Here is an 11,488-nt window from a genome sequence, read left to right as displayed (position 1 = left end):
CTCCAAGAAACCTGGGATGCTTCTCAGAGCTTGAACGTTAGCTGGGACAGAGGTGAACTCTTTCTGCCCTGCCTCCTGTTAAAGGACTACTTTCTGTTACCAAAATGTGTATTCTCAATTCCTTTGGCTTCACATCCAAAACAATTCTAAGCTTGTTTCTTCCAGATGCCTCTTTTGAAAACTGCACACTTGAGCCATTGTGCATGGCAGCTCAGATTCCAACCTGCTAAAAGTTTGGCAACAATCTCTGCAGTCTTTATTCTCTTTTCCCTGTGGCTTGGCTTTTGTTTGGGTTTTGAGTTGTTTTTTCCTGGTAGATTTTTTTTTTCACAGTCAGGCTGACAGGGGCCTATAACAGCATTATTAGATTAAAGGACATAGGGCATTTGGAGTGGTCTTTTAAATGTTTCTGAATCACAATTATTTCCCTATAAGAAACCAGAGGCTGTTGGGAGCTGCTGAAATGAATCACTCAGGTGAACACTTTTTTCTTCTTTTTTTGCTGCCAACTTGAAACAGTAAAAGGTCTGGCTAAATTCTTCCTCCCTAGTAAAATCTGATGCAAGACTTCTACTGGTTTGGAGGAATCGTTCTACCGCAGCACCCTATCAGTATCTGGGGATGTGCTGGTTTGGCTGAAATTAATCTTCTTCATGCATTTAGAAACTTTTCTTCTTAGTAGCTAGCTTTTGGGTTGGATTTAGTTTGAGAATAACTTTACCCCCAGGTGCTATCTTATTAATGTTTTCTTCCAGTAAGTTTCTAGTGTTTGACATTTGGTACAAAAAGAATGTAAGAACTCACTGATACCTGCACTGTTGCCAGGGTATGAAGGACTTTTCAACTGTCTTTGCAGGTACGAGACAACCTCTGGGAGGGACCATAACGAGAGAGCGCCTTAGACTGTCATCCAGGTTGATCAGTGAACTATTCCATAGCATGAAGTTCATGGTCCATATATGAGCAGGAAGCTGCTGGGGACTGCTTTTCTCTGATGGCCATCATCCATGAGGGGTCCTGCTCCTGCTCCTGCTCCAAGTGCCTGATCCGTGACTCCTGTGCCCACTGTGATCTCTCTGTTTTGCTGGAGTCGCTGTGCTCACAGTGTCCACCCTCTGGCCTTCATTGCTGGGAGCACATGTTCCAGTAGCTAAGTATTGCTTTGTATCACTCTTTTAAAATTATTATTCAATTAAATCTGTTTCCATTTCAACCTGTTAGTCTTTCCTCCTTTTCCCTTCCTTCCCCTTGGAGAAGGAAAGGCAGGAAAGAGTGGCTCCTTGCTTTTTAGCCACCAGCCCAGCACTAAACGGTAACGGGACTTTTTCTTCCCGAAAGGATTTTACTGGACATTTATGTTAAATTTGTCAGAAAAAGGCACCCTCTAAAATTCAGGTTTGAGACCTCAGCCATTTTGGAGATGCTGCTGTCCTTCATTAACTAATTTGCTGGTTTACTGAAACCACAGACTTGCGGGGAACATTTCTATGCCAGACTTTCTCAATGGGCTGGTTGTGCAGGTAAGTGCTCAGTGCTGTAAGGGCTGCACAATCCAGCCCTTCAGCTTCTGTAAGAATATCCTTTTACAAGCTCTAAGATCAGAAGTATCTGTGATATTTTTACTTCAGTGCAGTTCTCTTTGGCGATGAAGGACTGTGTGTATGGGATGCTTATAGGGCAAACACCACAGCTTTAAACTCCTGCAAGTGAAACTGCCTCTATTGATTTTTCACTGTCTGAGGCATGCCAAGAGCAGATACGGTATAGAATGCAGATCTTCAAATGCCATTGGGGGACAAATGTTCACATGGACATGAGTAACAAGCAAAGAAATGTGCTTGTACCTGAAAAATTTCCAAGCTTTGTTGTCCCTGTCTTTGCCGATCTGGTTCAGCCAGGAAAATAGCAGCAAGCGCCGGGCCGGTCAGCCCTGCCCTGATGCCCAGATCCAGAACTAGGCAGGTCGCAGGCATTAGGCTGAGAAGTCACTCCTTGTATCTGCTCTCTGTGTTCTGCTGAAGCCTCAAGAAGGGAGCCAGCCAGTGCTATTTGTCCTGGTCATGCTGACAAGTGGACACCAGCCTCCTGGGAAAAGATCCAAGACCACTGATTAATTTTCATTTCCTATGCATCAGTTAGATGGTGGGAGTATCGATTTAATCTGAGAGCTAGAATTGACAAAGCCATGTCCATGCTGATATATAGCTCTGTTTTACTTGAGACTTAATGCATCTGGGAAGTGGCTCTAAATGGACAGCTTGTGTGTCTTCTTCAAGGAGGAAAGGTCCACGGAGAGACAGTTGCTCTGGCACAGCTCTTGCTAGGCTGGGTGGATCCTGGAGAAATGGGACATGATCTTGGTTGTTGTGGTCAGTTTACAAATTTAATTTGCTGAAGGAATCAGCCCTGATAGGGCCATCATTTTTTTTTTCCTATCCTTACTCAGATCCTCAGGTGAACATAATCTGAGAAGATGTCAAACTCTGATTCAAAACCCCACATCCTACAGCTGATGTCCTGAGCAACCCTGTCCTACATTTAACAACAGTCTGGTTTCTGTTTTAAATAAACACATTGGGATTTCTGACCTTTTTACTTGAGGGGAACGTATATGCCAAAGGAATTTATGATCACAGCGCAGAGTGATGTTCCAGTGCTACCTTTAACTTCACTGGTTTGCATAGCAGTGGCAGGGATGTCAGCAAGGGGTGCTGAGACTCTGCTTCAAGTGACTGTGAAAATACCTTCCCTAATGTTTCTGGCATGGCCCTGACTGTGCACACAGGAACCCCACTTCCACTTGCTAGTAGGTGGCTCTGATTCCCCATGCTTCTGGTACCAAGGAATTTTGCAACTTTTTTGTATAACTTGGATGGAAAGTGGTGGTGTTTTGGTTGGAATTTTTTTTTTCCCTGTGATTGCTGCTTTCACTCTCCTTCCTCTGCTATATATCTTGGAAAGTTTATACATCTTAATGAAATTATGCAAAGGGGAGGTGTTGCCCAGAGGAAAGGAGAAAGTGGAAAAAGTTATATAAGCTTCCAGAAATAACATAGAAACCATTTCTTTTCTGTGGTACTGAAAGTTTGTAATAGATGAGTAAATTAAAATCGCAGCCATACACTGAAAAAGACAATATGAGTGTATGAGCGTCTGCTAGGAATGCCCAGCCGAGTGGAACCCCACCTGCACAAGCACTGCCACCAGAGAGCTCCGCAGGCGTAGCCGGGGGTTTTCCAGGGGACAAACACTGGGATGGCCCCTTGCAAATGCCATCTGATGAATCACGCTTTTCTGAGGCGGTTGTGGAGCAATCTTTGGCTCTGCATCTAAATTCCACTGAACAAGCACAACACCGGAAAAATTCCTTACACATAATATGAGGAGAAAACTAGAGCCAGTCCAGCCCGTGTCCGGTCCTGGGACACTCGGAGCTGGAGCTGCCCTTTGTTTGTGGGGCTGAGCTGGGCAACTAGGGTGCTAGGGGCCAGTTTCAGGCTGTACGCATGGTGTATCCATTTCCAAACCCCGGTATTTTGCGTGCAGGAATGCAGCAGGCGGCCAGGCAGACCGGGTGCTTTGTGGAGCACTAATCCTGGTGCTCTGAAGTACCCTGGGTACATGGGCCTAATGTTATGTTAGACCTGTATGTTTGCATTTGATTTTTGCCTCTCATGGAGAAGTACATAAACACACATCCCTCATGCTGTAGTTCTCTGCTAGCTTGCCTGTAGTTGCTGGAGCCAGAACTAGGAAAGCAGAGAGAAAAAGGAAGACAGACCTATCTCAGGCACAGAGGAGTTCTGGGCCAGAGCCCATAACAAAGCCAGTTCACCAGTGCCCATGACTGAAAAAGACTGGGCTGGGTGGTAGATGTTGACAGGAAGGGGGAATGCATGCATTTCTTTTTTGTTTGCATCTTGATTTGACCTTTCTGTCCCAGAATGCTTAACATACACCACTTAGAAGGGAAAAATACGAATCTTCACAGCTACCTAAGATACTTCTGGGCTTTGTATAGGGGAGTCTCAGCAGTGAATGGGGTGAATCCATTAACTTGGTGGGAGTTGAGTTTACATGTCCCTTCGTAGCAAAAATAGGTGAGAAAAAAACTTCCCTTGAAGCCTCTGTCACCCCCAAGTGCTCACTTCTGTCCTTCCTTAGAAGGTCATTTCAGGACAGCTGACTCAGCTGTTTGTCTGACTGCACATAAACTGGATGAAAGGATGAGATTTTAAAAAGCCCTCAAAAAGGGAGCTTGTGCACCTGTGCAGAAAATCCATGTTGTGCATCTGGATTAAGATCTATAATGGTGGTTAGATGAAGTTATCTGCACTTAAAGTGTTCCTGGATCGGGACCACAGACAAACCTGGCTGTAACTGCATGCCTGGGGGGTAAACAAGCCTAAGGCACAGTGTTGAGTTAAATCCATGTTTCACTGGGATTTTTGAGAGGCAGCTAGTGCTAGTTTCAGACTGCTCTCAAGTATTGTGGAGGAAATGTTGACAGACAATGTGATCCTCACACTGATGAATATGCTGAGGCTGCGGAGAACATCTCTGCATTCGTGCCAGGACTTGAGACCCAGAGTAGCAAGTGCAGTGGAAGAAAAGGATGAGGAGGAAGCAAAAGCTGATGCTGACCAGGTGCTTTCTATCATTTTCTGGACGAGCTGCTTTGGGCTCAGCAGGAGCAGCTGACTCCTGGCAAGGCAGAGCTGCAGAGCAGGCAGAGTTACCGGGGCAGAAATAATTTTTCAGACCTTGGAGCAAAGCTTCCCAGGGCAGAGCTGGGGGGATGTGAGACCCCTGTCAGTGCCAACCCACTCATCTCCCTGATACCCCAGGAGCTGCTACCCTGGCTGCTGACTTGGGGGGGGGCAGCACAGCACCCACCTTTTGCAGTGAATCAACCTACTCTCTGTCTTCAGACCAAGGCTCCAAAGTGGATTTAACAGCACAATTGTTGAGCTAACAGAGTGTGTAATCATCAGATGTTTCACAGAAACCAGAATGTTTGGATGTGAGGTTCCTCAGAGCAGGTTAAATCAAAGCACGACAAATTGAAAGCAGAGAGAAGCATTATTTTCAGCATTAAATTTTCAGATTGCACTAAACACACACTACACGCACAAACCTGATCCAGAAACATGTGCAGCATATGCGGGTTTTATGTGCCTTGAATAGTAATGTGTTTGCTGAAATTCCTGTCATCTATGAAGTGCATGGGAAGCAGCATGCACACAGTGTGAGAAAGAGGACACAGCTATTTTCTTCTCTTTGTGGGGGATTGCCGGGAGTAAGTCGTTTCCTATCTCGGACTCTCCGCTTCAGGATTCTCTTTCTTGTTCTGTAGCAAGCCCGTGGATTTGCTGATGCAAACCACAGTCACAAGGACTAGAGACCAACATCTTTGGCCTTAAAAGGCCTCAGCCACTTGAGACATGTGAAAAAGAATCACCCGATTGTTATTTTTTTTCCCTAGAAGATGATGTGCTTTTTCACATCTCTCATTTGGCGTTCTTGCCTTCAGCCACAGCAACAGTATCCTAGTTAATCGTGACTTTTATTTTAAAGGGGCATGTACATAAACATGCCGTTATACTCTGAGATAAGTTATCTGACTGCTGCAAGTGTTATTTATCTTCACATTTTTTATCTTGGAACCTCACAGTTTCTTGTACATGCTGCGTCCATCTAAGAGGTGTTTTAAATGTATATGCACTGGCCAAACTTTCTCAGAAAACAGTGTGAATAAACCCTTGCTGTGAATGGCACACTGCTATTTCAGCTACTTTGTGTGCGTGTGCGAGAGCATATGCATAAAATCTACTTCAATGCAAAGTTTCTTGTGAGGAAACTGGGTTTGTGGCTTGTCTGATACGTAAGCACCTATACAGAAGCGTTAAAAAATACTGGCAATGAGTATGTGTGCTTGTGCTAGTTATATGTCTTGTTTGGCGTTTTTTTGAAGAACAGGAAGGTTAGGTAGGGGGTCTGGCACCGGCATCTGTAACATGGGAGCAATTGGGCACCTAACAGGCAGCTGAAGAAAGTGCTCCAGGGCATCGGTGGGCTGGCTGATGGTGAAAGGGCACGGAGCAATGACAAGCCCAGTTCTGTTCTGTCCTTGCTCAGGGCACCTCCACAGCTCTGACTTGCCTCGTGTGGAGGCTGCAGGGCAAACAGCCCAGCTGGAGCCCTACACACCTCCAGCAGCACTTTCCTGCAAGATTAGATAGTAACTGGAGCTGGCCTGCAAGGAGTGCAAAGTAAAACTAAGTTGTAAATCTAAAACGCAATAAGCATAATTACTCATAAGTATTTGCATGCAAGAAAAGTAAGGCACTCCACTGATAATTTGCCAATTACTAATAAGTTGCTTTGCAAAGATCTTTTTTCCTCTAGGGATGTGTGATAATGAAGCTGACATCCTCTCTTTATTCCCAACCAACCAGCAGCTGGAAATCATGTCAAAACCAAACCAAAGCCTGAAATGGATTCTGCTGCCCTCACTCTGTGACACTGCGACACAGAAGTTATAGCAATTACTCTTTCTGCTTTCTGGTGAGTGCCCAATGCCATGTGTGGGATGCTGATGGGGCTGCAGCAGCATGCGAGCTCCAGCAGGTCCCTGCTATGGCACATTTGGAAGCTTCTAGTGTTTGGGTTTTTTTGATGGTGGTGGTTTTGTTTGTTTGTTTTTATTTAATATTTATTTATTTATTTATTTATTCCCTGTAGGAATGGATGACATGATTAGTATGTTTCTGCATTATGATTTTTACACTCCCTTCTGCTGAATTTTAGGGCATTTTTTATGCTTGTGGTGTACCATATAGATATATATATATACACAGAGGCCATAATATTTCAGCTTTGGAAAAACCGTATTATGGATCTGATTTATGCTGTGATGACAGATTTAAAAGCCCACTGAAATCAGCGTGGCTCTGGATGGTTACCATGGTTCTTCTGCAAGGCTCAGATGGAAAGATCTGCTTCTATGTTAATATCTCAGAAGAAATAAAGGGAAGTAGATTTCTTGTTATAGAAAAAAATCAATGCAATTTTCATGTTCCTGCCCCAATCTTCATAATCCTGAAATGCAAAGAAAGTCATCTCCTCAAAACGTCAAGTGTCAGTGGAGATGTATGTTATAAAATAAGTAAAGAAAATATATTCTGCTGTTGTGAATGCTGTTTTAACAGCACTGGAAAGACCTGCTCCTGTAGATTGAAACATTATGCCAAACACACCTGCTCTAAACATCATAAAGAGATAGAAAGCTTTCATCAAAGGCCAGAAGAAATCCCCCCTTATTGTTGATAAGCTTTAGATCAACACCACGGCAATGAAATATGGATGATTTGTTAGTGTCAGGCCTCCACAATTGCTGGTACCTGGTTGCTAACCACTATTAGCAGCACTCGATAGTAATTTTACAGAATTTCTTCAGGTTTTAGACAATGCTTTAAATGAAAGGGTAGAAGAAAACACAGCACTTGGAAAGAGGAGGAGAGGGTGTGGGCAGTTACCGTATCGAACTATGAAAGAGCTGTATTTCACAATAACCGTGCTGCTGTGTGTGCTTGGAGAAATCACTCGTTGCTTTATCCTCGTACTGCTCTGAAGAATTTACAAAAACAAACAAACAAACAAAAACCCAAGAGAACAAACCCAAAGAAGCAGCAGAATATGAATTAAAGAATGGAACAGGGTTGCACAGGGAGCTTCTACACTGAACTAAAACATTCATGTTTTAGATCATTGAGAATGAATGTACAATACTAGCCTGTTCTCTTTCTCTCCCTATGTCTCCATTTTGTTTTGCTTTGCTTAGATCTTTTCGTTTTTGGAGTCCTTTAAGAAGGAAACAAGGAGCCTTTGTTTTAAAAAGCCTGAAACCAACAGTGGCCCATTGATCATAATTAAGTCTAAAATAATACGCTTTTGCTGACCTGTTTGCACTTAATCCAAAAAACAGTATGCTATACCTGCTGTAGCCTTGGTCTGCCCCCAGATCCAGTTTCTTCTCCCTGAGCTTCTGGTTCTGAGACAATAACTTTAAAAGCCCAAATCTGTATTGTCTGCAGGGCTGCATGTGAAAGCACCTCCTCTTCTGTCTAGTGCCTGAAGTGCTTGTTGGTATGAAAACAAATTTTTCACAATCAGATGTTCCCTTTGTCGCGTACCCTCTTTTCTTTGGCAGAGTGCTGTCCCCATAACAACCACCTCTGTTGTCAATAACTTCCTCAGATGGCGAAACAACACACAGGATAGCAGTAATTCTCTCAATAACACTGGGAGGTTGCGTATAGATTATAAGTAACCTTGCCATGATGTGCATGGGCCCAATTCAGAGCTTCCTGAAGTCTCTGTGAATCTCTGCTGATTTCAACAATTGGTTTCTTCAGGGGCTGCTTCTAACCTTTTGAAGTCAGATTTTTAATATGTCAAAATACAGTGGCTTAACCTGGTGACTCTTAGTGGTCCAATATGTTCTAATTAAATATGCTGATGGATTAGTGACCGAATATATATGCTTTAGGAGAATAATGGAGAGACTCTCAAAAAAGATGAAATTTTTGGCATCAGGGGAATGTTAGGTGTCCTGGCCCTGCTTCTGCCTGCTCTGAGCCTGGGTCTGCACAGGGACTCACAGCACACAGGACGCAGGGTGGTGCTCAGGGAAACCCCCTTCAAGGGTCCCCTAGTATCCATCTCCCAGACTGCTCCTTTGACTCACCAACTGGTCTGGCTTGGAGTTCATGAGCCGATCACATGCACAGACACAGAACAGAGAACACGATCATATGGAAGGTAGTTAAAAACAGAATTTAAAAGGAAGATAGGACAGATAGTGCCCATCAGTCACACATACATATTGGCCAGCACGCTGCCTACATGAAAATAGTCCTTTTTACTCCCCTTCTCCAATCCACCTCAATCTTTTCTGTTCTTCCCTGATCTACCATTGTTCCTCCCTTCCCTCTCTTTGGCCTTCCCTCAAACACCTCATAATAATCCTGTATCCTTTTAACAGTCTCCTGTTTAATCCCAGTGTTTCCCTCCCAGGCACCTCATTATAAATCCTGTTCTGCTTTATGCAATAGTCCTCTCAGGTTGCATTGACTACCAGAGAGTTTCATTTGTTGAATCCCTCAGTAGGTTTTGCATCAGGGAAACAGCTAAATCATTCACCTTTGATAGTCTTAGGAGTAGCTGATTCAGATGTTTTGCACCAGGGCACCGGCTAAAACATTCACCTTTGACAGTGGCAGGGGCAGCTGATTCAGATGCATCAGGGTTTCTGGATCTTTGTATTTATTTTGAATAACCATTAGCCAGATGTTCTTACAGTGATCACAAATCTATCTATTCTGCATGACTTCCTCCCTTCAGAGCTGCTTATTCAATAGCATTTTCATTAGCCATCTCATTTGGCCCAGTCAGATGCATCGGAAAGGGGTGAGAATCCACTTAGTGCATTCCTCAGCAACTCATCCTGCAGCAGGTATTGAATTCCTTAAGCAGAGACGATACTTTACAATTTTGACTGCTGCATGTTTCAGGCCACCTGGGAAAATCAGTTTATTCCCACCACACTTTTATTGCATTGTTACCTAGGACAGCCTTTGGACTGTTACCTAGGACAGCCTTTGGACTCTCTGTACATATATGCTATTTTTTAACTCCTCACATTTTTTATTTTGCATACAGAAGAATGTGTAGAGCTGTGCCCATGGATTTTCTTGCACGGGAAAAACCTTCAAATATGTTTTTTTTTCTTTTTTTCTTGAGAAGACACAACTTGTGTTGTGGTGAAATGGCGGGAAGGCCCTTGGCAGGTTGGTGCCTTCCAGCAGGAGCCCCTTGGACTGTGCAGCCCCATGCTGGTCTGCTCCCATCTGCAGGGCGGTGTGATGCATGGTACAGCGTGATGCTGCACCGTGCTGCTGCTCACAAGCACGAGACTACAATCAGGTTGGGCAGTGCTGCACCCAGCAGTGCAAAAAAGGCTGCAGAAAAGTGGCTGTGATGTTGCAAACATGAGGCACACAGCTTTGAGCATATAGGAAAATGCCTATAGTATGAATCTCATGTTCAATGCAAGAAACTTGTCTGGTCCGCACAAGGGTGTATGTGTAAAGGGATGGGTGTGTAAACAAGTTTGTGTGCAGACTATTTGGACCTTGAAATCACCGCTCTGCCCAAGCATAACCTATCTTTGGCTGAGAAGTCAGTGGTGAAGCCGAAGGACAGATTCCCTTTGGTGGGGAATAACCCTGTTCTCTGCATGTGTTTCTCCTGTGACACTGGGGAGAGCTGGGAGCTGGCAGAGCAGCTCCTGAGGGAAAGCTGCGCTCAGCTGCTCTGCCTGTGCAGCCCGAGTACGTTCGCAGCTGCTGCCATCCAGAGCTTGGAGAGGGAAACTGTGACTGCCCTGCCAGACTTCGCTTTTTCTTTAATACAAAACCTAGACTCCGGACCTGGCTGAGTCAAATCTTCCTTTTCTGCAATGGGGCTTTTATTACTCTTCAGATAGGAAGATATCCTGAGTTTTTGATGCCATCCTGTCAGCCACCCACGGATGAAATAAGCCCCGTTTCCTCAACAAAATCAAACTTAGGACCTGAAAGTTCACCCACAGCTTGTCCTCAGAGGCCTGTTCCTTGGTTTTCTGTACCAGATCTGCTCATCGCTATCTCCTTCACATGTCTTTTAATTTTTTTCCTCTCTTTTTCTGTTTCTCCCTTTCTTTCAGGGTTGTATAAAACATTAAACTGTAAGGAAGGAAATACTTCTCTGCATCTGATCTTCACGCAGGACTTCGGGGGTTTTTTATATGATGATTTGTCTGGGGCAAAGTGTTTTTTTCCTTAAATCTTTGGCTGCACAGACGAGCAGGTGGTATCTTGCAACTAACTTAAAATGCAAGCCTGTGTTTACTGTTAGCCTCAGGTATAGACACTAAAGTTCTTTGTCTTGGGATTGACAGATAAACTGGTGTTAATACACCTTAGGTTGATTGAAATGGAGCATTAGAGCGGTGGCATTACTTAAACAAGGATTTTGCAAAACCATTTCGTTTGCCCAACAGAGCAGCAGCCTCCACAGGGAGCTGGCAGGGCCACAGAATGGGACCTCATGCCCGGGGCTGTGGAGCTGCAGAGAAGCTGCCCAGGCCTCGCTCCTGCCAGGCACTGCTAGCTCTGCATAAAGGCAGATTTTGGTACTTGTGCACCCAGGGGCCACTTCACCAGGGCCCCGGCGTGTGTGTGGAGAAGGGTAAAGCTGTGGCTGTTTCGCCACTGCCAATTCCGGAGCAGCTCCAACGACAGCAGGGCCCGACGCCAGAACGCAAAATGGCGTCTGCCAAGACCCGACATGGCCGCCGCGCAGCCTGCCTCGTGACGCAATCCGGGCACTCTGCGCCAGTGCTTCTCGCGGCACCTCCGCCAGTCCCGGGCCGCGTCTCCCTGCA

This window comes from Patagioenas fasciata, chromosome 6 (assembly GCF_037038585.1).
Source record: "Patagioenas fasciata isolate bPatFas1 chromosome 6, bPatFas1.hap1, whole genome shotgun sequence".
Classification (NCBI taxonomy): domain Eukaryota; kingdom Metazoa; phylum Chordata; class Aves; order Columbiformes; family Columbidae; genus Patagioenas; species Patagioenas fasciata.
Note: the sequence above shows the minus strand (reverse complement) of the source record.